Source organism: Herpailurus yagouaroundi, unplaced genomic scaffold (genome assembly GCF_014898765.1).
Source record: "Herpailurus yagouaroundi ecotype Mexico unplaced genomic scaffold, PumYag 29, whole genome shotgun sequence".
Classification (NCBI taxonomy): Eukaryota; Metazoa; Chordata; class Mammalia; order Carnivora; family Felidae; genus Herpailurus; species Herpailurus yagouaroundi.
The window spans coordinates 10,631,797-10,658,663 of NW_024412377.1; the positions used below are offsets into that span (position 1 = coordinate 10,631,797).

General features: G+C 41.8%; 1 protein-coding gene, 1 non-coding gene and 1 pseudogene across 2 annotated transcripts in view; all 3 read right to left on the minus strand.

Moving 5' to 3' along the window:
* The window catches only part of DNAH5 (dynein axonemal heavy chain 5), a 291,695-nt gene that overhangs the window by 226,691 nt on the left and 38,137 nt on the right, over nucleotides 1-26,867 (minus strand). The window lies entirely within an intron of this gene.
* LOC121016820 (60S ribosomal protein L35a-like) overlaps nucleotides 8,855-26,867 on the minus strand; it is a 41,227-nt pseudogene continuing 23,214 nt past the window's right edge.
* On the minus strand, nucleotides 16,181-16,243 carry LOC121016972 (U7 small nuclear RNA). The gene has a single exon (XR_005784561.1). It is a non-coding gene; the product is annotated as a U7 small nuclear RNA (small nuclear RNA).

Consider the following 26,867-nt stretch of genomic DNA (forward strand, 5'->3'; position numbering starts at 1 on the left):
CAACCCAGCCAACACCCCAGAACCAACTTCCCTCCAGGTGAGTAAGCTATCTCAGACATTCCAACCTAATCAAGCCTACAGAGGATTGCAACCCAGCCCAATGCCACTCGAAGCAGAACCACCCAGTTGAGCCCAATCGCCGATATACTCAAGACAGATAATAAGGGACTGCCGTCTCTGCTATAAGCCATTATGATCTCATGTGGTCTGTTATGCAGCAGTAGATAACAAGGTAATCCTTGTAGAATAATTTCACTGGTTGGACAGAAAGCAAATGGATGTAGGCTTGAGAAAAAGGGGACTGAGAAAAGAGAAATACAAAGATACTGAATATAAACTATTCTTTCCAGAAACTTGACTATAAAGGAAAGAGGTGTGGTAGTAGTAGATAGAGGGGAATTTACAGTCAAGGAAGAATTTTTTAAGACACACACACACAAAAAACAAACAAACACCTTCAAAAACAGTGAAGAGGAAAAGGTTGGGGATTTCAGAGGGCTTGAAAGGCCATCTCTGGACCCATGCAATTAACATTTGTTTTCCAGAACCTGAGGTGCCTGCTGGAAAGAATTGGAGGTGGAAGGAGGAGGGGTTAGGGATTTTTAAAATTTATAATATACCTATTTTCTTGCCATTTCTCTCTATAGGAACTAACACAGGTCCTGACACAAAGTATACATTCCATAAACATCAAACAGAAGCAAATTTACATCTCCTTTTAAATGTGGCTACAACAAGGATGATGTCCTGTTGTTTAGACTGTTTTCTTCCTGCTTGGCAGGGAGGAATAAAGTGCTTTTCAAAGCGAACTCTCTGGGTTTGTACTAAATGGCTTCAGCAGCTTGAGGACATGGTGGGCAACCAGGGGAGCCAGAAATCAGGCATCAAAACAACCATCTTGCGGCAAATGCTGGGAAGTGACAAAGAAAGAAAAGAACTAGAAAACCAGGAAAGTCAGGATGTAAAGCCACTGAAGCCTTCCGAAGAATAGAGAAACTTAAATAAGACTCTGCCATGGCAACACATTCTCTATGACCTGATTTTATGAGACTCCAAAGGGGAAAAAATATATATATATGTATATACATATATATATATATTCTAGTGGAGGAAAGGAGTGATTGGTCCCTAAAACAGAACACTAATGATTCTATTTTTACTTAAATAGAAGAAATGGAAGAAAAATTCCAAAGAAGCGTCATGTGTACACAGCGAATTATCAATGTGTTTTTAAAGTCAATGTTTTCTGAGCTGCACGAAAAAGCATGTTAAGCAACGAATGTGTTCTTGCATAAACTGATCGTTGGTTCTATCTTTGCTGAACAATGAGGGAATTGTTTTTTATCTACCACAAGAAGTCAGTAACATCAAACAAACATTTAGTGACCAGACCAGGGCATTGTCAGCCCATAAACTTAAACCCGGAGCTTTCTGGCTGCTAGGGAATAGCAGCAACAAGCAGTCAGGTGACAAGCTGTCTGGAGGTGGCTGTCCTGTTGGCCTTTGAAACATGGAGAGCAACTGGGGAGGGATTAAGATGGCAACAGGCGGACAACGGAATGGCTTTTTTTGGAGTCACATTAAAATTGTTTCCTGTTGCATGAACAAGCACCGAGGGATGGGGGCGGGGGGGGGGGGGATGGGAGGAGGGGGCTGGGAAACCTATTCAACGTCCACAGAAATCTCGAAAGTAGTAAAACACTTCTGCAATGTGGTGGCAAGCTATGTCACTGCCATCCTTGGAGAAAAGAGTCACTAATGTGCTGACTCACAAGAAACAAGTGCTGCTTTCAAGACTGGACAATTCTGCGTGGACAAATGAGCCCTGGTCCCGATCTTAGGTTCCTGTCCCAGCTCTGTCACTTGCATCTGTCAGTCAACCTGCCCAGGCTTCAGTTTCCAGAACTGCAGACTCGAAGTGTTAGACTAGGGATGCCTGGGTGGCTGAGTGGGTTAAGCAGCTGACTTCAGCTCCGGTCATGATCTCACGGTTTGTGAGTTCGAGTCCCGCTCACAGTGCAGAGCCTGCTTCAGGAGCTCTGTCTCCCTCTCTCTCTCTCTGACCCTCCTCCACTCATGCGCTTGCTCTCTCTCTCTCTCTCTCTCTCTCGCTCTCTCAAAAATAAACATTTAAAATAAAAGCATTGGACTAGATGGCAGCTAAGCACCATTACCTTCTCTGCGGTCGGAGCTTCTTGCTGGTTCAAAAGTTAACACAGATAAGAGACTTGAGATTTTAAAATACAAATCCCAACAAAGACCCAATGCATGAGCTTTCATAATAAGCTCTGTGATGTTTTCTCATGATGAGCCTACCCGTCCAACTTTTTTTTTTATATATGAAAGTTATTGTCAAATTGGCTTCCATACAACACCCAGTGCTCATCCCAAAAGGTGCCCTCCTCAATACCCATCACCCACCCTCTCCTCCCTCCCACCCCCCATCAACCCTCAGTTTGTTCTCAGTTTTTAACAGTCTCTTATACTTTGGCTCTCTCCCACTCTAACCTCTTTTTTTTTTTTTTCCTTCCCCTCCCCCATGGGTTCCTGTTAAGTTTCTCAGGATCCACATAAGAGTGAAACCATATGGTATCTGTCTTTCTCTGTATGGCTTATTTCACTTAGCATCACACTCTCCAGTTCCATCCACGTTGCTACAAAAGGCCATATTTCGTTTTTTCTCATTGCCACGTAGTAGTCCACTGTGTATATAAACCACAATTTCTTTATCCATTCATCAGTTGATGGACATTTAGGCTCTTTCCATAATTTGGCTATTGTTGAGAGTGCTGCTATGAACATTGGGGTACAAGTGCCCCTATGCATCAGTACTCCTGTATCCCTTGGATAAATTCCTAGCAGTGCTATTGCTGGGTCATAGGGTAGGTCTATTTTTAATTTTCTGAGGGACCTCCACACTGTTTTCCAGAGCGGCTGCACCAATTTGCATTCCCACCAACAGTGCAAGAGGGTTCCCGTTTCTCCACATCCTCTCCAGCATCTATAGTCTCCTGATTTGTTCATTTTGGCCACTCTGACTGGCGTGAGGTGATACCTGAGTGTGGTTTTGATTTGTATTTCCCTGATAAGGAGCGACGCTGAACATCTTTTCATGTGCCTGTTGGCCATCCGGATGTCTTCTTTAGAGAAGTGTCTATTCATGTTTTCTGCCCATTTCTTCACTGGGTTATTTGTTTTTCGGGTGTGGAGTTTGGTGAGCTCTTTATAGATTTTGGATACTAGCCCTTTGTCCGATATGTCATTTGCAAATATCTTTTCCCATTCCGTTGGTTGCCTTTTAGTTTTGTTGGTTGTTTCCTTTGCTGTGCAGAAGCTTTTTATCTTCATAAGGTCCCAGTAATTCACTTTTGCTTTTAATTCCCTTGCCTTTGGGGATGTGTCGAGTAAGAGATTGTTACGGCTGAGGTCAGAGAGGTCTTTTCCTGCTTTCTCCTCTAGGGTTTTGATGGTTTCCTGTCTCACATTCAGGTCCTTTATCCATTTTGAGTTTATTTTTGTGAATGGTGTGAGAAAGTGGTCTAGTTTCAACCTTCTGCATGTTGCTGTCCAGTTCTCCCAGCACCATTTGTTAAAGAGACTGTCTTTTTTCCATTGGATGTTCTTTCCTGCTTTGTCAAAGATGAGTTGGCCATACGTTTGTGGGTCTAGTTCTGGGGTTTCTATTCTATTCCATTGGTCTATGTGTCTGTTTTTGTGCCACCGTCCAACTTTTTTTAACACAGTATACCAACTTCTGCCTTTAACTCTATGGTTAAGTGCGAGTCTGCGTGCTTGTTCATGTGAGACCGTGCAACTTCCTTTTGGCTCCGGACTGGTAATCCCTGAGTATGTGAGAGACCTTACTCTCATCTGAAAAATGAAAATACGAGTCCAAACCTGAAGGGCATTTGTGAAGATTAAAATGGGAGCAGTCTTGAGACAATACCGTCAAGCAGCACTTGAATTAAAATGGCATGATCAAGGCACTGACCCTGGGCATCAAAACTCAGGAGAAGCCAAACTTTTCAATCATATATTTTTTTAATTCTACAAATGTTTATATTCCCTCTACCCTTAGAAAGCCCAGTCCCATTAGTAGGTTTGTCTCAGACCCAGGTCCACGCCACAGACGCCATGACAGCCAGAAGTGAGTGTCAGGTCCAGGAGCCCCTTTGTGCACAGGGACACCCTTTTCCCCAACTCCCTGAAGGTGTCACAGGACACTGTGCTCTGTTCGCCCTGGTGGCATTGTTAGCCGTGGCTCTGACAGTCATCATTTCCTTACCGTGCTTACATTTAATTGTCACAAAAGCCTTATGAAGCAGCAGTATTACCTCCACACCAGGAAGTTGAGACTATGGACCATTAACAATTTCCCAAGAGCACACAGCCAAGTAAGTAAGCTAAGAGCTGGGCTGCAAGGCCATGACACGGTTGCCCCAGGCAACTAAGAGTTTTGCACCTATTCAAACTGGTATTCCATAAACATGGTCTCTTTACATTCCCACCCAAGAATTATCTAGGGCCCTCTTGGAGGGTGTCCCCATATACATTGCGTGAGTTATATAAGGAGTGGTGGGTAGAAACTGGGGTTAACTGGCACCATTTTCTGAGTTACACCAGTGACATTTTAGTACCAGGATGCACTGGTGCCCACTTAGCTTCCAGCTGGCATGCCTTGTGTCCAGCTCTCTCATGACACTCCTGTGTCTCAGCAAAAGGTAACCTGCCATCCTCAACTCCTAAAAGTGCCTAGAAGGTGGCCTCCCTGCTTGGGCAGCCAGGAGGCTGGGCTCCATGCTTTCCCCACCTGTTGCTGCTTCTGCCCGAACAACTTCACTTTCATCTATGTCATCCTCATATGATGCCTTTGCACGGCCAAGTGTATGGGGAAAGGAATGGGTTCTGCAGCCAAAAATTTATTTCTTTGTTTAAAAAAAAAAGTTTTCCTAGGTGACATGATTAGCCTTGTTGCAGGTCTGAATGTGAGAAAGAGGAAGAGATCTGTTTTAATGAGGGTCTGTTGCATATGTTTGGATGAATATCTTTCTATTTTCTTCATTTGGGTGTTTTGTTCTTTTATGTATACAGATGCATACAGCAATGTATCAAGTGTGTTACAGGAGAGTATAATCTAGATTTACATCCCACTGGAGATACTGGAAATATCGTGAGTCTATGAATTACGGGTGAAACTCCTTATCTTAGATCGCCAAAGTAAATTTGTCTAAGACTGATTCTGCTTTGGCTCTCCATATCAATCTCAAGTCCACACATAATTAAGCATCTGATGAAACATAGTACCAAAGAGGCCAAGGACATGGATTTGATCATCTCAGGCCAGTTAGCTTCACTTTTTACCATCTTCCTCAACCATGGATGAATGAAGGCAAATCCACGAGCAGAAGGAGAAATTACTCAAAGTGTATGCCCAGCTTTCTGAAATGCCTCATTATTGGTAACCTGCCATACGTATAACCTGATCCTTCTTATCTCTTGCAGGTTAAAATAAAATAAAAATCAACTGAGTCTCATCATTCCTGCAAGACGATCAGCTCCACAGAAAGGGAAGTTTTCTATTTTAATTTTTGCAATATCCCTAGGGCCTAGAACAGTACCTGGGACATAGAGAGCCTCAGCTGATACCTAGTGAGTGTATAAAGTAACCAAATTAATCATTTACAAGTCACTTTCAAATAATGAAGGGCTGGAACAAAGTATTCTAGCTCAGTCTGAGCCCATGATCACAGACTCAGAATTCAGTCAATAAGCTCCTGGGTCTTCAATGCTGTTGTATCTCGAGTATAAACCATGGCACAAAATTCTACCACTAGTATGGACTATAGCCTCTCTCATTTTACAACAAATATGACTAAGCTCCCTTAGCCTACATCCTACTTAAATGTGTTGAATTACAAAAACTGAGGGAAGCGGTTCTCCTGTTCACTTCCATGTAGAGCCCTCTCTACAAAGTCAACTTCCTTGCCAGGTCTTCCAACAAAGAAGAGCCTCCTCCTTTGTCTTCCAGCATTTTCGTTTTACCCCACAGGACCCCCATTTCTCTGAGAGAGGCTACTCTGTGGTGCTTCCTGGAGCATCCAACCCTGCTCTTTAACCGGCTGGGAGACCCACAACCTAGCAACTCCCCACTCTTAACTGTACTTTTCACGTCTTGCCCTTTCTTATCCCCTTTCCCTTTTGTCTCTCCCAGTGAAGCATCACAGATGCAGAGGATGCACTCCTTCCCACATAAAGAGCACTTCAGCAAAGTGGTTTTCTGGAAGGGAAAGACACTCCACGATGGCTAATCCCACTCACAGCAGGTGCTACAGTGAAGTCCTCCTTTATTCAACAAGAGCTACACTCCCCTCCATTGCAAAGAGACAGCACTTAAACTGAGAAGTTCCCATCAATCTTCTTGTCCTAACAGTAAGCTCTGGAATCTTGTCTATTTTTCACTGGAGTTCTTAGGACCCTCAAATCTCCCCATTTACTGGCTCTCTTGTCTGTCATTCTTTCCAAGCCAATAAAAGATACCCTCTTGACTTTTTACTCCATGTGGGTTTGTCACCCAAATCGATCCAAAACCTGCTGTAGGGATGTCCTCATCGCCACAGCCTTCTCTGCCCCAAACATTTCAACCATCCAGACTTACAGTCAGTTTTCTGCACACCAAATTTGGGGATCTGATCGAAGGTCCTTAGTGGACCTTCACATGACTCCATATTCTATCTTCCTTCCCACCCCACAGCGGTTTTTCTCCAAATCAGGAATACCTCTCTTGCAGAATTCCAAGAGTTACCTCTGGCAGCAGGGGTCATATAATTTCACTCCCAAGCTAAAATATATATAATGTCACCATTCACGTTACATAGGGCACAGGGATGAAATTCAAAAATGCCCTTATTCATCACAATAAACTAGAGCACTTAAAGCTGGCTGCTCACTAGAATCATGGGGACTTTCAGGGCGCCTGGATGACTCTATCAGTTAGGTGTCCTACTCTTGGTTTGGGCCCGGGTCATGATCTCATGGTTCATGAGATTGAGTCCCGTGTTGTCGGGCTCTACGCTGACAGCATAGCCTCTGCTTGGGACTCTCTCTCTCCCTCTCTCTGCCCTTCCCCTACTTGCGTGTGCACATGTTCTCTCCCTGTCTCTCTCTCTCTCAAAACAAATAAACATTTTTTTTTTTTTAAATCATGGGGAGTTTTAAAATACTGATGCCTGCCCCTTCCCCAACACTCTAATTTATCTTCTCCCAAGGAGGCCTGAGCACTGGTATCTCTCAAGAGTTCCCTTGGCAATTCTAACATGCAGCCCAGCCTCAGAACACTGCCCCAAAGGAAATGATTTTATGGATTGACCATGATTGATTAGTAGGACCAGGTTCTCACTTGAGGCAGGAACTTAACAGAGGAAGTCCAAAGGCATAAACGTGGGATCCTTCCAACCCTAGACCTCTTTTGTCCATCTCGTTACTGGCGTTGTACAAAAACCGATAGTTGTAACTAGGTTTCAGCTCTCAACTCCATGAGGCCCAGAAGTGCTGTTGCATGCCTGATCACAGAGCACAGCAGCGCCTGGCACAAAGTAGACATTCAACAGATTATTTGTGGACTGGATGCATTTTGCACTTGGCCACACTCTCCCAGGGTCTAGCGAGGGCGTGATTATGATGTGGGCATCTGGAGCATTCACTTGCTCAAGCTCAGCAACACTCACCTGGGTATTAACAAGCAGCACTGGTCCCTTCCTCCCCCGCCAGCTAAATCCTAGAGCCATTCACCTCCCCATCTGCAAGGGAATTGTTTTCATTTTGTCCGCTGTATTGTATATATGAAACGTGTTCACCGGCCAAACATGCCTGGGCCTGATGAACAGAGGACACCGAAACCTGTTTGGCTGTTTTGCCTGAGGATAACGAAACCCACACCCTTTAAGCTTTCAAAAGATATCTGAGAGCAAAGGTTCTTTTCCGTCTCGGTTTCTACCCACGCACTCCCAAGGGAACAACGGCGGCCTCCCAGCAGAGTTTCTCAGGGGGGGAAGGCATAGTGCATCCCCAGAGGAGCCTGCACCCTCCCTTCCCCCACAGTCTCTATGCACTCGAGAATCACTGTTTAGAGAAGCCTAGCCATCTGAAATGCAACGAGCAATGATATTCCCCAGCTTAAGTACATACAGTGAAAACCACGAACAATATATATCCCTGGGGCGAGGAAGAGAGCTGTTCTCCGTGTGAAAATCAGCTTTGCAATTAGGTAAATTTAAGTCCTAATTTACTGAAATTAGTAAGTAAATATAGTTCAGTTTAATTTGAGGGACGGAAAGGAAAACAGAATCCCTAAGTCTGGAACTCATGTCTGTTGTATACTTGTAAGTTGGTGCTAAGCAGTGTTCATCCATGACAAAAGCAGAGAGAAGGGAGACATATCTGGGCCACATTTTTGTAAATAAGTGAGTGAACAGACACAGAATTACTTCATGTTTTTTCACTGAAAAGCATTTACGTTCATTAGACAACAGAAAGGAGGTATGGCTTCACCTTTCTAAACCCAGGAGCTATGGTACTTTTGGTTTTAATTTTAGGTATAAGCCGGATAAAGTCAACTATTATATTACAATAACCTAGTTCAAATACAGCATCATTGTAGTAATAGTTCCAGACCAACATTATGGACATAGAGAATTATAGTTTTTATGTCACGTAGCTTTGGAATCTTTGCCATTGATTATTTTAGGTCACAAAGTTATAATTTAATAAACCATCATACCAGTGCACTATATAGAAAATGTGTAATTATTTTCACAATACACTGCAACATTATTGAGGTAATTCTCTCTCTTTTTTTAATCTACACCTTTATTTACTTACTTTTCAGTTAGTTTAAATCCTTGGGGGGTACAGCATCACACGGATTCTGCGACCAATGTCTTTAGCAGGAAGGTTGCTTTGGAATTTGACTCGAACCATGCCACTGTTCCCATGAGTTACTTTTCCCCAGGTTGCTCTGGTTTTATTCGGTTCACCACCAGGAGTCACTGTGTTGTCCTTTGCTTTGTACACATAAGCACATCTCTTACCTAGATAGAATTCAGCTTCATCTTGAGCATAAACATCTTCAATTTTAAGAAGACCTATGTGCTCCCTCTGGGGAGACCCCACTTAACAGCCAGCAAAAATGGCTTTGGACCACAGCCTCCGGACATATTTGTTGTTTTAAGAGTCCTGTTCCCAGCAGGCCTCCACAGGTTCCAAGATGGCAGAAAGAGCTTGAGGTAATTCTCTTAATCTCATTCTTCAGAGGGGCAAACAGAACCAGCACCCGAAATATATAAATGAACCCCCCAAAAAGCTTACTCCCAAATGGTAGCTCATGCCAAAGAAGAATATAATTAATTAATCAAGATTTTTAGTCAATTAGTCAAGATTTTTTATCATTGATTTTAACATTAAAGACTCAGCAGTAAGATATTCAGTGAGAAGTTTAATCCATTCACTTTATTAACCAAGCACAAAATTAAGGTGGATCAGCACCAGGCTCCGTGCTAGGAGAAGGCTATCTACAAATGGAGAGCCCATCATCCCTGTCCTCCAGGGACTCACAATCTAGTGAGGGAAGGGGATAGGTAGACAAATGTCATTTCACTGCAGTGATGTGACAAGGGTGCTAGCAGATGCAGAAGCAAAGTGCTGGGAGGGCTTCTCAGAGGAGGCGCTGCTGGCATTTGGTCTTAAAAAATGAGTGTTTACAGGCAAATAAGTCCCAGGGCTTGGCTGGAAGATGTTGACCTTGGAACGGATGCATCGGAATTGTGGGGCTAGGGAAGGGAAGGTGACTGGTGGCAGAGTGCTGAGAAATGCAGAGACAGCATCCCTGCCGTTTTGTGGTGAAACAGCAGGTTGCAAGGCTAGACAGAATCATCTGGGCTGCTGGGGATGCAAAACAGATAGTGATCCAGCCCTGAGGAAGCACGGGTTAATGTGGAGAATGGGGTCCTAGAGCAACCACCATTTTCTTCTGACATTAATTGGCAGCGGAAGAGGTTCCAAATCCCTTTCTGCATTTGCATAATAAAAAACTGCTGAGCTGAGCCCTATGCCAGGGAAGCTCATTCTTCAATGTGACTCCAAAGGCACATCCTTGTGTGACCTCATTTCCAGGCCTATAGAACAGGGGATTGATTCCAAAGAGCAGAGAAAACTTGCACCCTAGAATCTGCCTTAACTCTCTCCCATCACCAACACAAGCATCCAGGGCTGAAAGAATGCAAAGTCACCAAAGCACCCTGAATGTGCTTTTTCCCCCTCAGACAAGCATTGTCCCCCCCCCCCCCCCCAAAATGCAGGCATGTATGTCTACAGGTAGTTATAGTTCAGGCAGCAACGTGCAGAAAAGCCAAAAGATACGGTCCCCTTCCCTCCCCTTTTTTTTTGTATGTGAAATATCAACGCGTAACATTATAAACGACCCCAAATTAGTAAGCAAACATGTTGCTCACAAATTCATCACGATATAACTTTGACATGTTTTTAGGTATTTTGCCACATGGTGTGAATGATGATAATCCAAGACCCACGTGCAAGTTTACGGACAACAGCCCCTTACCGTTAGAATGCGGGTGACGCTCTGCTTCCAGAGCTGTCTCCTACCGATCCGAAACATCACAGCAGTCTGGTCAGCAAGTGGCAAGAGGTCTTCCTAAATGATCCTGTAACTCCTGGAGGCCTGCCCCTCATCCAACAGGCTTTCAAGTGAACCCTGCTCTGGAGGACCAGAACTTCACCTTCACATGTCCACTCTGCATGCATTACTCACCATATGCACAGGATAAAAATTAAAAGTGCACCTGTACTATTCAAGTTTTCCTTCTAGAGTCTCCCCCCTCGGCCTCTCCCCTGCTCCGAAGCCTGTGTTGTTAGGGCAATACTGTTTACACCCCTACAGTGCACTGTGTCCCTCACTTGTGTTTATCAACCAATCAAAGCATTTGAACTGCTCGGTTGCGTCACTTCTGATGTTCGTTGAATTCCATACACTGCCCAACAGTATGCTTGGAGTCAACAGAGGTATTTGAGTGATTTCCTTGAACAGTGAGAAACTTTAAACCACATCAAAATATAAAGCAGAGAAAGCCACTCTGAATGAATTGCTCAAGTCAAGAAATTCAGTATTACTTGGACTGAACAACTTTATGTGCACGATTAACTGCCAGCATTGTGACTAATTGTGACTAATTGTCAGATGGGCTGATTGTGCCCCAAAGGAGCCGTTTCCTCCCCTAAAGGGAAGCCTATTTCATATGCAAATGGAAAATGATGTCCATAAATTACTTTTGCTCACCCAGTTGTACATACAAATAAACCAACGTAATTTTTCTATGTGACTAAATATCTTGATCATCCTTATTGTGAAGACATGAGTGGGAAACCATGGCCAACGTGATTTGAGAGATCCAATTTTTCTCGTCAAGACGAATAGAGAGCAGGACATTTAAGGTAGGTCATTGTTGGGGCGCCTGCGTGGCTCAGTCAGTTAAGCGTCCGACTTTGGCTCAGATCATGATCTCACAGTTTGTGAGTTCAAGCCCCACATCGGGCTCTGTGCTGACAGCTCAGAGCCTGGAGCCTGTTTCAGATTCCATGTCTCCCTCTCTCTCTGCTCCTCCCCCGCTCATGCTCTGTCTCTCTCTCTCTTTCAAAAATAAATTAAAGACAAAAAACAAAGGTAGGTCATTGTTAAATCCAGGATTTGGTCCTTGGAGTTCAAGTCTCGGGAACTCAAATCCCAAGGATAATCAGGAAATAGGGGACTCATCTTACTAATATTCTACTAACTAACCTTACAAGACTGACTGGAAAACCAAGATGCTAATTTGGTTTGAAACACCTACTGCTGGGGCACCTGGGTGGCTCAGTCGGTTAAGTGTCCCACATCCAACATCGGCTCAGGGCCTGATCTCACGGTTCATGGGTTCAAGCCCCGCGTCGGGCTCTGTGCTGACAGCTGAGAGCCCGGAGCCTGCTTCCGATTCTGTGTCTCCCTCTCTCTCTGCTCCTTCCCCCCACTCATGAAAAAAAAAAAAAAAAAAAAGAAACACCTACTGCTAATTTGGATGCTAATTTGGTATCTGAACTTGGAAGTCTGACCTGCTACTAGGGTGTGGCCTCCACATGTAGGGTTAATACAAGAGAGAACACTTAGACCTGAATCTTATTTGGTAAGCAAAGAACTGGAGCATAGAAAGTTAGACTTTGTTTATGGAACATTTTTTAAATCAACCTCTGGGTATCAGTGAGCGGCTGTTTCCTGTTCTAATTGTGAATGAAGAAGGTGTCTAGACTAGAAGTCATTCTCCTCTGTGCGGGGTTGAAAGGTCACCAGCAAATAGCAGTGTTTTCTCATCCTCTTTGTTCAGCCTCTTAGTGTCAGTCCCAAGAACCCCCCGTCAACGCATGACCTCTGGGCAGAGGTTACGCTTCATTATATGTGTGCTTATCTTTCATTAGTTACATTCGATGGTGCTTCCCTAATGGTGTGTCAGGCACTATCTTTGTGCCAGCAGCCCATTTACAACATTATCTCTTGGGAAGAGTTACTTTCTGGAAAAATTCCCGCAGATGGCTGATGGTATTCATTTTGTGTTTGGCAGGCATAACCATGGCTCTCTCGAGGCTCCGCGGTTAAACTGCAAAGTCTTCCAACCCCTGTAGCTGAAATCAACCCCCTTTGGGCAAGGCAGAGGCAGGTGCCTTCAGGGATCCCCTCAAACGAAGGAAGCTAACTGAGAATTGTCGTTAGCAGCACAACCAAGGCAAAGCACAAGCCTGAATCTACATCTGACCATCTGCCCCTCACTGTCGGCCTGAAATAAAATTGATTTCTGGTTGCTGGAGAGGAGTTATCAATCATTACTTGGAGGGAGTCTCAGGAGGGTTTTCATATGAGTAGTTTCCACCAGGCGACAGTGGGCAAGACTCCTCCTACAGGAACGGTTATGCCAGGGACACCCCAGCCCTGTCTGTGTGGACAGCGCACTCTTCCAGCCTACGAGTACTGGCCATAAACAAATCTTACATCAGACTTAATGAGAAAACAAGGGTGGACAATGGGCCTCATGGAGGGAAAGGACTTCATCCAGAAATCCAAGTACCTTCAGGCAAGGTTTGAAGTTCTACTTCCATTCATTCATTCATTCATTCATTCATTCATTCATTCAACAAATGTCTGTGAGTGCCTTTTTATGGGGCCGGGCAACTGTGCTACATACGAAGCATATAGCACCTAATTAAAAAACACACTTAATCAAACAGTAAAAACTGAACTGTGATATGCGTAATTATTTTATAGAACACTCAAAGAGGAAGATAAAATGCTGCCAAGTAAACCTGAACACCACCTCAATGTTAAGATGCATTCTCGATCCACAGATGTTAAAATGTGAAAACTGTATATCTCAGAATCGGTGACAAGCCGTCATTCCTCCCTTCGTTGGGGGAAGATATTAAATAAACCACATAGTGGGGCGCCTGGGTGGCGCAGTCGGTTAAGCGTCCGACTTCAGCCAGGTCACGATCTCGCGGTCCGTGAGTTCGAGCCCCGCGTCAGGCTCTGGGCTGATGGCTCGGAGCCTGGAGCCTGTTTCCGATTCTGTGTCTCCCTCTCTCTCTGCCCCTCCCCCGTTCATGCTCTGTCTCTCTCTATCCCAAAAATAAATAAACGTTGAAAAAAAAAATTAAAAAAAAACAAAAAACCACATAGTAATAAATACATAATTATAAATAGGATATCATTACAAATTGTGAAACGTGCCCTTAAGAAAGAAAATAAGGTGCAAGCTTCACCTGGATTTGTATTCTGAATAATTACCATGTCAGGCTTATGTTGCTGAACTCTCCATCCCTGAATTATGGAGACTCACCTACCTTGGGCCTTGCAGCCCTATGTGTGCAACCTATGCCATGTGGCAATATAGAAAAGCACAAGCACTGAGGTCAGACAGACCTGGACTTAAATCCCAGCTCTGTTCTCTTGTAGCAAGAGGACATCAGAGGGAGCTTTTGTTTCCTAAATTGTACATTAGAAATAAATCCACCTGCCTAAGAAACAGGTGATGATTTAAATGTATGTAAAACTCCTGGATCCTCATAGGCACGTAAGAAATGAAAAATGTGACTATATTTTTTCTTTGCAAAAATGTTATCACTACAATTAGTGGCAACAGCAAGGTAGGGGGCAAATTCTCAAGGGATTTAGCCTGCCCCACAAACTCCAGTCTAGAGCTATTTGGAAATTTTGGTCTTGATTTCTATGTCCCAAAAAGTATTGGATCCAAGTTTTATCAGTTACCATCTACACATTTATCCTAGATTTCCGTCTCTAAGAAATGCGTTCCTGAGGCCAGCAGGATCAAATGCATTTATCAGTAATGGCCTTCTAAACAATGATACAGTGGGCAGCATATAAAAATGGCAAACAAGTTCAGTGGGATGAGAAAGTACCATATTTCATCAACTGTGAGTTGCATCTTTTTTGAGCTTTTTATTGTATTGAAATTAGGTGTATCTGATAGGCACCCTTATGACGGCTGTTGCTCGGCAACCATCGTGACACGGTTGTCATTGTCAGAGTTTATGCAGACTCAGTAGTCACTCCAGGTGGCATGACAAGGTCATAGCTGCACCTGATGTTAGTTAACAAACCACTGAAGATGCATTTGAAGAAGGAAGATGCATCCTGGTTGTTTTCTGAAAATCTTCCACTGACACCTTCTGGGAAGATAAGGAAAACACCAGCATTACAATTTACAGAATGAATGGCAGTGGATGGAAAGAATCCCAGAAGGGTCACACCCTGACATGAAGAAGCTTTAGAAATTTCTTAGCCAATTCATTGCACTTACATTTGTATGGATACACCAGGGTGACAGGTGATTTTTTTAATCTATGGTCAAGGAAGTCTCAACAAACTTTTTTCAATTAAATTAAAATTCTGGAAAAGCAATGTATCCGATCATGGTGCCTCAATGCATCGTGATCCCATGTTTCGTGGGTTCAAGCCCCGTGTCGGGCTCTGTGCTGACAGCCCAGAGCCTGGAGCCTGCTTCGGATTCTGTGTCTCCCTCTCTCTATGCCCCTCCTGTGCTTGCACTCTGTCTCCCTCTCCCAAAAATAAATAGATTTTTTTTTAATTTTTTTAAAAAGGAAACAAACGAGCTAAATAAAAAGAGGCAAATACTCTTCTCCCAGCCTCCATTTTGCTACCCCTAAGCTATTTTTTTTTTTAGAAATCCTGGTTGACGAAGGAATGGGAAAAAAAATACAGATGGAATTTGACCGTCCGTGATGGAGGAAAGAAAACCCAGGGGTCAAAGATAGGTTTCATTTTGTCAAGCTTGGGTAAAGTGAAGAACCATAATAATTCAAACTGGAACAGGGGGATCTGGAGAAAGAGTATATTTTGGAGACTAGGTGACTGAAGAAATGTAGGCAAAGCTCTCATTCTTTACTTTTCCTATGGGTCTTTTCATCTTGAAAACATGACATCTGTGCCTCCAAGGCCAAAACAGTACTTGTAGTCTTGATTCCATCATCATTTAAAAAATCATAACAGAAGAACAAACTCATAATAAAAAAGGAACTAAAAATATATTCATTCAACAATCATTTGAGCTGCCTCCCCTCAAAAAGCAGTTATCTTAAAAGCTCCAGGTGAAGTGATATGGGTTGTTGCTTTTGCCCCCATTTCCACGGGTTGAAATTGTGCAGCAAAAGCTGAAAAAAGATGCATGCATTTTCTGAAAGTCTCCTCTGCCTGAGTTCAAAGAAGAGGAAGGGGGAAAGGCAGGAAAAATCCCAGAGGAGGATACAGAAAGCTGATGCATTTCGAGGAGAGCATACACTAAACGGAACATCCACGTTCTGCAGGCGGAGGCCGGAGAAGGAGGGAGGCTCCGTGCTAAATGCGCCTTCCAGATGTTGTCCCTTACAGTGCCTCTCAAGTGCAAGTGTAAGAACTGGGAACTTTTGGCACCAGGAGAGGGGCATGCCAAAGGAAAAAGAATCTCAGGAACATTCTTCCACCTTTTCTCGTCTTTTCCTTGATGACACTTCCACTTATGTCCAGAGAAGTAATGTTGCCCTGGCTCTGGGGAGCCACACTTCTTTTTTTTGGGGGGGGGGTCCTTCAGGTAAGGACCGGAAAGCCTGCTAGACAAATCCTAAAAGAGCTATAACACTAGAGAAGCCACACTTCTGATCCTGACGCCCACATACTGGTTGGTTAGACGACACTGATAAACCACCAGCCACGCTGGTCACCTCTTCCCTCGTGAACAACACGAGGTAGGTGGCCAGATGATCTTGCAGGCATCACCCGGCTCTAAACAAAATGCGTGGCCTAAGTGAGTGATCTCTGCTGCTTGGACCCTAAATATACATACATCATGCTTAAAGTTACAGAAATGTTATCTTAGTAGGAATTCGACACACACAATCTTATAACATGGCATACAAAACACTGGAAAAATTTTGATATCATTGGCATCATCTGAAATGATGCTGATCACTTTAAGAATGCAGTGCTAGGACACCTTTAATAATACTGTTTTCCCCATAGGCATTTTTTTTTTCCATTCTAGATGCTGATGGCTTGAACAAACGATGCTCCCTGGACCATGATACCTGCTCCTTGTGTATAATGCTGCAGTGTTTTACAAGATTCTTCTCCCAAACATAACCCAAAGCTCAGGAACTCTGAATAGAAATGTAGAATTCAAGTTTTAAATGCATTTCATAGAGTTCCTTCTAGTATGTCCTCCTAGCATTTGGCTTTGGGGTCGGCTGCTTATTAGCATGGTTATATTTTCACATTGAGCCTTCCCAGACCATACTGTCTCACTTAGTTACCCCAGTCACTCCTTGTTTAGGACCAAAATTTCAGCACCATATCACATACAACGGAGAAAAATAATGCTTCTTTAATCAGAGCCTGTTTACAGTGATAATCACAGCTTGGGGATGATCCTAGGCCTTAATTACTTGTTCTTTCAGAAATGCAAGGTCCGAGCACATAGAAGACCAGTATCAATTAGAGGCAGGAAGAGAACCCTTACTAATGTGATAATTTTTGCTTTGTGAAAGCAGTAAATGCAAATATTTACTTTTATGTTACCTTTGAGTTGTTGTTGTTCTGCATGGGCATCCTAGGCACCAGGGCATGATCATTTTTCCAAATATAAAACAACAAAAACTCCAGCTCATAGTCCTTTTGTTTTGGTTCTGATTTAGTTTACCAGGTATTTATTTAGGAGAAAACTCTATTTCGTTACATCAGTCACTACCCATACCCAGACCTGGTCTCTGGGATTGAAGATGTTTAGGAACAACAGATAATACGGAGATACCCCTCAGCTCACATCCACCTGTTCCCGCTGACTCCCACCAACAGACATGCACAATTCTGCAGGAACCCATGACTCCAGCTGCAGAAATGAGGGTCAGGTGCCCAGGTCTCACTGGGCGATCATTTTGAAGGCATCTGTAATTATCATAGTTGTGCCTATTTTTATTGAACGAAGGAAAAAGGTAGAGAGTTAGGTTCACCAGCAAACATAAGAAACCTCACTTAAGATTGCATTTATTTCCTCTTTGCCTTTCTCTCGTGCCAAAATATTGTAACGTGGTAACCTCAAAATCTTGCTCCCTTCCTGTGGAGAAATATTTAAAGAGAAAAGCAAAACAAATGCCATTCAGTGTAAAATTGAGTCCTGTTATTAGAAATTATTAGATGATTCACTCAAGAGGTATCCTCTAAAGGTGATGAAAAATAATTCCAGCCCAGGGTCTCGAACATCCTCCTATTGGAAGCATGTTAATTAGCTGCCATGGTATAGGAACTTCCCACCTTAAGATAGCGCAACTTTGGAAACCCCTGTTTGCTATGATTTTTATCATAAACATAAACCCATGAACATAATCGAGACATATTTATAAATATGCTAACCAATGGTTAACACGCACAACCATGCCAAGGAGTCTGTCAGTAAAATGAGATGCGCTCACTTGTAAAACAGAAAAACTTTTGACTCCAAGAATATGATCAGATACAGAAAATTCATGCATCTGAAACCAAGCAGTAATTTCTGGAAAGACTGTCTTGCCCCTCTTTGAAATGCTTAAGGATAAACTTGAGGAGACAGCCACTGAAGATTTTCCAGCCAGAGCCAGGAATGATTTGGTCACCTCAGAAAGAGAGTTATTGGCAGATCAGAGTTCAAGGGAAAGTTCAGACACTTTGCTTTTGGTGACCCTGAACCGCCATTACAAACTCCCAGACACCAGGCATGGATCTGTCCCGTCACAGCTATATTTCTTCAATGAATGGAGACAGTCCCATTTATAGCCTCATCCACGAGCTTATTAGGTCTTTAGACCCCAAACTACCCACAGTTACAAATGAGTTACTCTGCTACCAACAGAGCAAAACGTATATCGCCAAGGAAAACAGAAATAACCCAATGTATTTACGTGTCGCTGTTTTCTATATTTCACCTTTCTTAAAGACCGTAATACAACTTGTAATAAATGTCATTACTACCTATACATTTCACAAGGCAAATTTCAAACACTGGTGTTTCTTTGCCCAGCAAAAATGCTAAAATATGATTTCAGAGAGCAAATGCAAGGTCTATTACCGCATACGTAAAGAATAAATTTGTTTTTACTGTTAACAAAACGAAATTATATAAACACTATGCAGACCAAATGTGCTTTCGAAGCTTCTTTAAGAATGAGTTTCAATGCTTACTTCTTACCAAAACCAGCACAGCAACTTTCCTGACAGCAGAGATAAAAGGACCCAATTAATATTAACATATACACACATTTCCTATCATAAGTACATTTAACAATGCTTTATAATGCAACATCTAGTTCCTGGTTCCCAAAGAACTGCCAGCTTCCTGGTTTTCTATTACTAATTCTTCCACTGAAAACAGTCAACACTGGGCCTTGTATTCAAAGGTAACCCCCAAGGTAGTTTCAAATATCCAAATGAAATGGTACAGCTAATTACATAAATCAACTTTCATTGAGTGAAGTGAATTCAATTATCACGGGGCTATAAATATACCAGGTGCAAAAAACATAAAGGCCAGAATAAGGCAAGGTTTTTGAAAATGTAGCCCATTCGTGGTGATTTAGTCTTTGACATGAAATTAATCTGAACGATTACTTTATTTCAATTGTTTTAACTTTCAAATATTACATCATCAAAAATGCAGAAGGTTCCTGTTCCAATAGGAAGCAAAGGTAACAAAGAAAGACCCTAAGGATCAAACCTGGTGGTATAACTCCTTTCCCATGTGGTAAGGAAATTAATTCTGTATTTTAGATGTGATGCAAGAAGAAGTGTTAGTATTTTAAGAAACTGTTTTTGGTATGGCTCATTAATCCCACCAAAGTCAACCACCATTATATTCATTGAGCTTCTCTGATATGCCCAGCACAATGTTATTCAAATAAAAGATACGAAGGGCCTCCTGGGTGCCTCAGTCAGTGACCGACTCTTGATTTCAGTTCAAGTCAGGATCTCACAATTTGTGAGATCGAGCCCCACCTCAGGCTCTGTGCTGACTGCTGACGGCATGAAGTGTGCTTGGGATTTTCTCTCTCCCCCTCTCTCTCTCTCTCTCTGCTCCTCCCTGGTTCGTGCTCTCTCTCTCTTTCAAAAATAAATAAATAAACTTAAAAAAAAAAAAAAAAAGAAAGAAAGGTAGGAGCAATAGTACACCAAAAACTAAAGGGAAAAATCAAAAAGCTAAATAAAGTCTGTACTATTTATTTTCCTTTCATAACTGAAGAAAATAAGGGGAAATAGGTTCCTGAGGTAAGTGTCCTGAAAGTGAGTTAGAGCAGGCCGGGAAAAAATACTTCCTTTCTGCTTTTTCACTTCCTTCTTTCCCCTTTCCCAAAGCAAAGGGTGAACATTTGAATCCGCTCCAATGGAAAATTCTAGAAGAGCAGTGTCTCCCTGTTCCCCATGACCCCCTCCCCCAGCACTGTATTGCTGCCACTTCCGGAGTGAGCGAGGGGGGTGGCCACTCCACCTTCTAAGCCTAGGTCTCCCTTGCTCTCTGGAAACCTCCCCATGGGCTTGTCTCCCTCCTTCCTTATAGGAAAGCCTAAAGGGAAAGTATCTCCCAACCAAATCTCGCACATTCTCCTTCACATCATCGCCAGTTCCGTTGCCATTCAGAACATCATTTTGAGGGGCGCCTGGGTGGCGCAGTCGGTTAAGCGTCCGACTTCAGCCAGGTCACGATCTCGCGGTCCGTGAGTTCGAGCCCCGCGTCGGGCTCTGGGCTGATGGCTCAGAGCCTGGAGCCTGTTTCCAATTCTGTGTCTCCCTCTCTCTCTGCCCCTCGCCCGTTCATGCTCTGTCTCTCTCTGTCCCAAAAATAAATAAAAACGTTGAAAAAAAAAAAAAAAAAAAGAACATCATTTTGAGACCAATTAGGACGGAACCATCAACCCTAAGGCTAATGCAGACTGAGGGAGCAGACCGCGTGGTGAGTTTCCCTGCCAAACAATGGAAGAAAGAAAACACAAGGTGCCCAATTGCTTATTACATAATAATAACAAAATGGGGGGAAACAAAAGTTGAAGGTGTTAATTCATTGAGTGATATAGAGCAGTAGGAGAAAATCTATTGCTTTTCTAATCCAGGAAATGCACAAAGCTGAAAACCACAGTCTCCGAAGAGAAAATCTTAAGGCAATTACCACTAAGAGAACGATAGTTGAAGGCAATTTTTCTCCAAACTGTTATCCCCATTTGGGAATTACATTTCTTTCTCTCTCCCTTTTTATAGAAAATTAATGAAATGGAAAACATTTTTAAATTACAAAAGTTTGTTCTGTAGAAAGGTTTCCAAACGGTAAGCATTCGATTTAGAGTTCATTTTTCCCTAATTAGTTCTATCCAACACTTGTACAGATTAAATCTTGTTAACCTCAGTTCAAAACTCTTATTTAAGTATTAAAATTTTATTCTAATATATAGAGAAAAGCGAGACCTGCATATATATTCTAATATATAGGGGAAGATGGTTCCTTGTCAATAGTGTGCGACAACAAACAAACAGCCTCAGGCCGCTTCAAACACCCCCGAGTCCCAGGCCGTCACCCCTCAACCACTCATGTCAATGGGGATACATGTTGGTCTCGAAATGTACCTTCAAAGTCTGTCTGAAAGACACTCCCCTCCTTCTGTACAGGCTACAGTTCCACGCATGTGTCAAGAATCTGTTCTATATCCCTTCCTCAATGGAATGCTTCTGGGGTCTCAGGAGTCCCTTCTCTGAAATTCTATTGCTCATTCCTTGAATCTAATCATTTTCATCCTGAATAATAATTTCCTTTTGGAAATGTAATTTGTACTAGAATTTGTTTTAAAAAACAACAGCTTTGACTAACATGATTAGCACAGCATCTGACACACAATAGGTGCTCATTAAATACAGATCAAGAGATCATTTTTAAATCACTTCTACTCTCATAACCAAAGTGACATTTATTTTTAAGTAATACCTCTATTTTTTAATCTTCTTGGAGGTATCCTTTTCCATGCCATTGTTGCTGTTGTTGTTGTTTTTATTTTTTAATTTGTTGATATAGATAGAGTGGTGTCTGGGGCGTGCAGTACAAGGAATCGTTGATGGGTGTAAAAGCCAAATTCCGACCCCTCCTATCAGTGTCACTTTGGTCTGCTCCATTAGTTGAACGGAGGACATACGCTTGCTTGCTCTGTATTTCTATTTTCCTCTATTAGCCTAGACTGAAGCATGAGGTTGACACGTTGATCAACTTCCACATTTTTTCTTGCGTTGAAATATACAAGCCAGAGCTCTTTTTCATTATCATTTTACTGAGTGGTTATCAAATGGGATAGAATTGCAAACCGGAATTCTGTGAACTGAATTATTCATTTGAGTGAATTTCAGTATACCAAGCATCAGCTTACCATTGCTCTGAGCGATCAGCTAAGGTTTCCAAACATTTCCTTATGGGGGACTGCTGTCGCGATATTATTTGCAGTGTGGAATGTCAAAATGGTAAAACTCTACTATTAATAATGAATCTACAGACTCAGGGAGGAGCACTGTGTCTGCAATCAACAGGCTTAGGTTTATCTGGCTTTTTTCTTTTCTTTTTAAAAAGAAATCTTCAGAATTCCAGTTACAAGATTTAGAGCATTTCAATCTTATGCCCTATGAAATCTTATGTGCGGAGGTTAATAAAATGAGATTAATCCAGAGATACTACATGTTGCGTTCTTTTCTTTTTTCCTTTCAAGCACAGTATGCTAAATGATGCCCAGTCTACACTATGGAAGAGGGATTCTGGAAACAACTTAGTAATAATGGAGGTTAGCTGCCATCCAGTGGCTGGAAATATAACTCACTTCCCAGAAGAGCTAAGGAAATGCAAAGTGGACCCACGTCTCATGAGTACAAGGGCTACCAAGAATTTACATTTACTGTCTCATATTTACTAAAAAAAAAAAAAAAAAAAAAAAAAAGGAATGATGGGAAAATTGTCAAACCCTTTAATGAGAGAGAAGCCTCTTTTGTAACTCTAAGCCATAAGAAAATTTACTCATTTCCCTTCCAAAAATCCCCAGTTTAGAAACTTTGCCTACCTATATCATATGAGTGAAGTTAATGAAATACTTGTAATTTAATTTTTTTAACTTTATTTATTTTTGAGAGAGAGAGAGTGTGTGTGCGCACGTGCACATGCACACAGGAGCAGGGGAGGGGCAGAGAGAGGAGGGGAGGGACAGAGAGAGAGAGACAGAGAGAGAGAACCCCAAGCAGGCTCCACACTGTCAGTGCAGAGCCCAAGGCAGGGCCTGAATTCACGAACCAGGAGATCATGACCCGAGTCAATTATAGAGTCGGACGCTTAAGAGACTGTGCCACCCAGGTGTCCCAATAGTGAAATAATTATGAATGATAAAACAGATCTGACCGCGTGAAAGATGGTACATTGGAGAGGCAAAAAAAATATGTGTGTGTGTGTGTGTGTGTGTGTGTGTGTGTGTGTATATGTATATATATATATATATGTATATGTTACATCAATCTCTAAAGAATAAAAACGTGAAATATATCCATATAGTGATCCCAATGTTGATAGTTACATAGTGAATTCACTTTGAACAATTTTTATCATTTCCTGTTGTGTAAAACGCGGTATATTTCCCTCGCTTAAACTCCTTAACCTATTCTAATATGAACAATTCTAATATGAACATTTTTAAATAGTTTTTGTTTTATTATAAAAATAATGAACGTTTATTATGGAAAATAGAAGTAAAAACTAAATATCACCAAAATCTGGGCATTATTAACATATATTCTGCCGGTATGCTTTCTGTCAGAAATGCCCTGGCTCTCCCATCTCCCACTTTCCTAAAAAAAATAATTAAAAAATATATATGTATATATACATATGTATTCACACATACATATGTATATATACCTATTTTTAATTTATAAGATATTAAAAAACTTTCTCATATTACTCAATATTCTTCCAAATATGATTTAAGGACTACATACCATATCGATTAGATAGACTCTAATTTATTTAGCCTGTACATTTTTTCTTAACTTTTAGATTGGTTCCAATTTTGCACATTATAAGCACTATAAAGAAACCTTTGGGGAAAAAAAAGAATTATCTTTGTATACAAATCCTTGTATAGATCTCTGCTTATTATTTCAACAAATTGTTAGAAAAAATATTCCCTAAAATTATGCCTTTGGTTCCCATGAGAAATGTACGTATTTCATCTTTGCCTACATGATAGATGGGAAATGGTAGCCAGCTGTAACCCCATTGCTAGTATAACTTGCCTGTCTTTAGCCATAAGGGGCTGAACATTTTTAAAATATTTATTAGATATTTGGTAGGGGGAGGTGTTGGGGGGGTGTGGGTGTGTGTGAATTGCCAATTCTTGCCCCTTCCTATTGTTCTCCTGGTGATATTCTTTCTGTTGATTTGTAATTGCACTTTTTAAGACTGGATAAAGATACAGCACACACACAGAAAATGAAGAGCTGCTTTGACATTACTATCATACAAAGTCACATTAAAGACAAAAGCCTTCGGGCGCCTGGGTGGCGCAGTCGTTTAAGCGTCCGACTTCAGCCAGGTCACGATCTCGCGGTCCGTGAGTTCGAGCCCCGCGTCGGGCTCTGGGCTGATGGCTCGGAGCCTGGAGCCTGTTTCCGATTCTGTGTCTCCCTCTCTCTCTGCCCCTCCCCCGTTCATGCTCTGTCTCTCTCTGTCCCAAAAATAAATAAACGTTGAAAAAAAAAAAAAAAAGACAAAAGCCTTAAAGATTTAGACCAAGATAGACGCTTCATTTTTATAAAAGGTATAATCCACTATCAGTATATGGTAGGTATGTTCTAAAAAAAAAAAAAAAAAAAGTATTAACATAAAATAAGCAAAGCACAACCTCTTAAAAACATAGGCAAAATTAACAGAAAAACAATAATAAAAGGATGTTCTAAACAATGTGTTAATAGAAATATATTAACTTTTATACAATGGAATACTACTTGGCAATGAGAAAGAATGAAATCCTGCCATTTGCAACAACGTGGATGAAACTGGAGGGTATCCTGCTAAGTGAAATAAGTCAGTCAGAGAAAGACAGATATCATGTTTTCACTCATATGTGGAATTTGAGAAACGTAACAGAAGACCACGGGGGAAGGAAAGGGGAAAAAATCGTTTCAAACAGAGAGGGAGGCAAACCATAAGAGACTCTTAAATGCAGAGAACAAACTGAGGGTTGACGGGGTGGCGAGCAAGGGGGAAATGGGTGACGGGCATTGAGGAGGGCACTTGTTGGGATGAGCACTGGGTGTATGTAAGCGATGAACCACGGGAATCTCCCTCTGAAGCCAAGAGCACACTGTATACACTGTATATTAGCCAACTTGAAAATAAATTATATTTTTTAAAAAGACAGAAAGGTAATCATCAAGAAAGATAGTGACCCTGCCTTCCAGTCTCTAAGATTATAACTTCAGTTAGCAAACAGTAAGCGTAATCACATTGACTATCCTCTTTAACAATTTTCAAATTTTCCTTTGCGCCTCCATATTTAAAAAGCCTTCTGTTTTTTGTTTCAGTGGTGTTGTGCTCAATTTAAACTGAGGTCTGTCCCCTACTGGAGTAGTACTGAATAAAATGTGTCTTACTGCCTTAAAAAAAAAAAAAAAAAAAAAAGAAAAAAGAAAAAAAGAAATATATTAACCCTTATAGTCTCCAAATAATATTATTCTTTTATATTGCCATAGATGGTTAACAAAACTAATTAAGCCAAAGAAACCTTAATACATTGTAGAGAACAAAAATCACACGAGTCACAACCTGTTACAATAATGTTATATATTAGAATTAATCATGAAGGAACTGCATATCCCTTGACTGCTTTAAAGCTTAGAAAAATAGGGGGGCACCGGGCTGGCTCAGTCCATAGAGCATATAACTCTTGATCTCGGGGTTGTAAGTTTGAGCCCTCATTGTGTGTATACATTACTTAAAAATAAAAAAAAAATTTTTTTAAACTTAGAAAATTGTCTTTTAAATTGCTACCGAACCCCTACAGAACTCCAAACTGCAAATACAAGCCATTTAGAATATGACAGATCCCACTAAAGACTCAAGAGGACCAATAAACAGAGAGAACGACAGAGGGACATATGTGGATTCACTTCCAGGGTCCTGGGAAACGCAGGCAGAGAGGGCTGGGAGAGGGGTGCCCCTAGTCAGGCTGAGTTTGTCAATTCACCCCTGAGAGGCTCTGACCCTCGATGCTTTGAGTGCAAGTCTTTTGGGACCAGCCCAGCACCCAAGACAAGTCCTGGGGGCACCCCCAAGTGCTTGAGAGAAGAAATGGGGCACAAAGGTGGGTCCGGAGAAAACTCATGCGAACTAGAGGTGGTAACTACCACTTAAAGTCTCCGGATTCATTCCTTACCTGGTTCCCAGGTCCCCTCTCTGGAATTCTAGCTGTGTTCCATCAAGATTCCTCATTAACCTCTCCAGGAGAGGCATCCCAAATCTGGACTCACTCCATGCTACACTTGAATATGAGGATCACAATGGAAAGCAGGGACCCAGGTGAAGAAACACAGTCAGGTAGGTAAAGTGACTTGTCCAAAGCCCAGAGACAAAACATCTTCATGTTCCCAACATGGCATTATAAGTCCTCTCTTAAAGATGCTTCTCACATTCTTTCTACTAATCTTTGACCCTCAACTCCTTTGCCATCTGACTCACAACTTGCGTCCTCCAAGAAGGATGCCCTGATTGACACTATCTCCTGACCCTGAGTACTCTTCTACATAAAGGTCAATCCTTAGAACTTTCATTGTTTGTTTATATTATTTTATTTGTATCTGTTTATGTTTTTGCTTTGAACTCAAAACAGGTGGTAATGTGTACAGATACCTTTACGTAAAAGATAAGCAGCTGAATCACTGTGTGCAAACTGAGTTTTAGAAAGCCAAATTATATTTTCTCACTTGTACGTCATCATTTTGGTTTCACACGGAAATGACTGCAATAGGTTTAAACAGAAAATATATAAGATCCATGATTCCATGCTGATACTTAAAAATAAAAACCAAAAAAAACCACCATTTTTGTCGCTTCTGAAGGTTGCAATGGTACCAACTCACTTCGAAAACTTATAAAGGGAAAAAAATCATTTTTCCTGCTTTTCCAGAACAAACTATATTTTATAGCAATCAGTTTATGATAGTTGTTTTTAGAGAG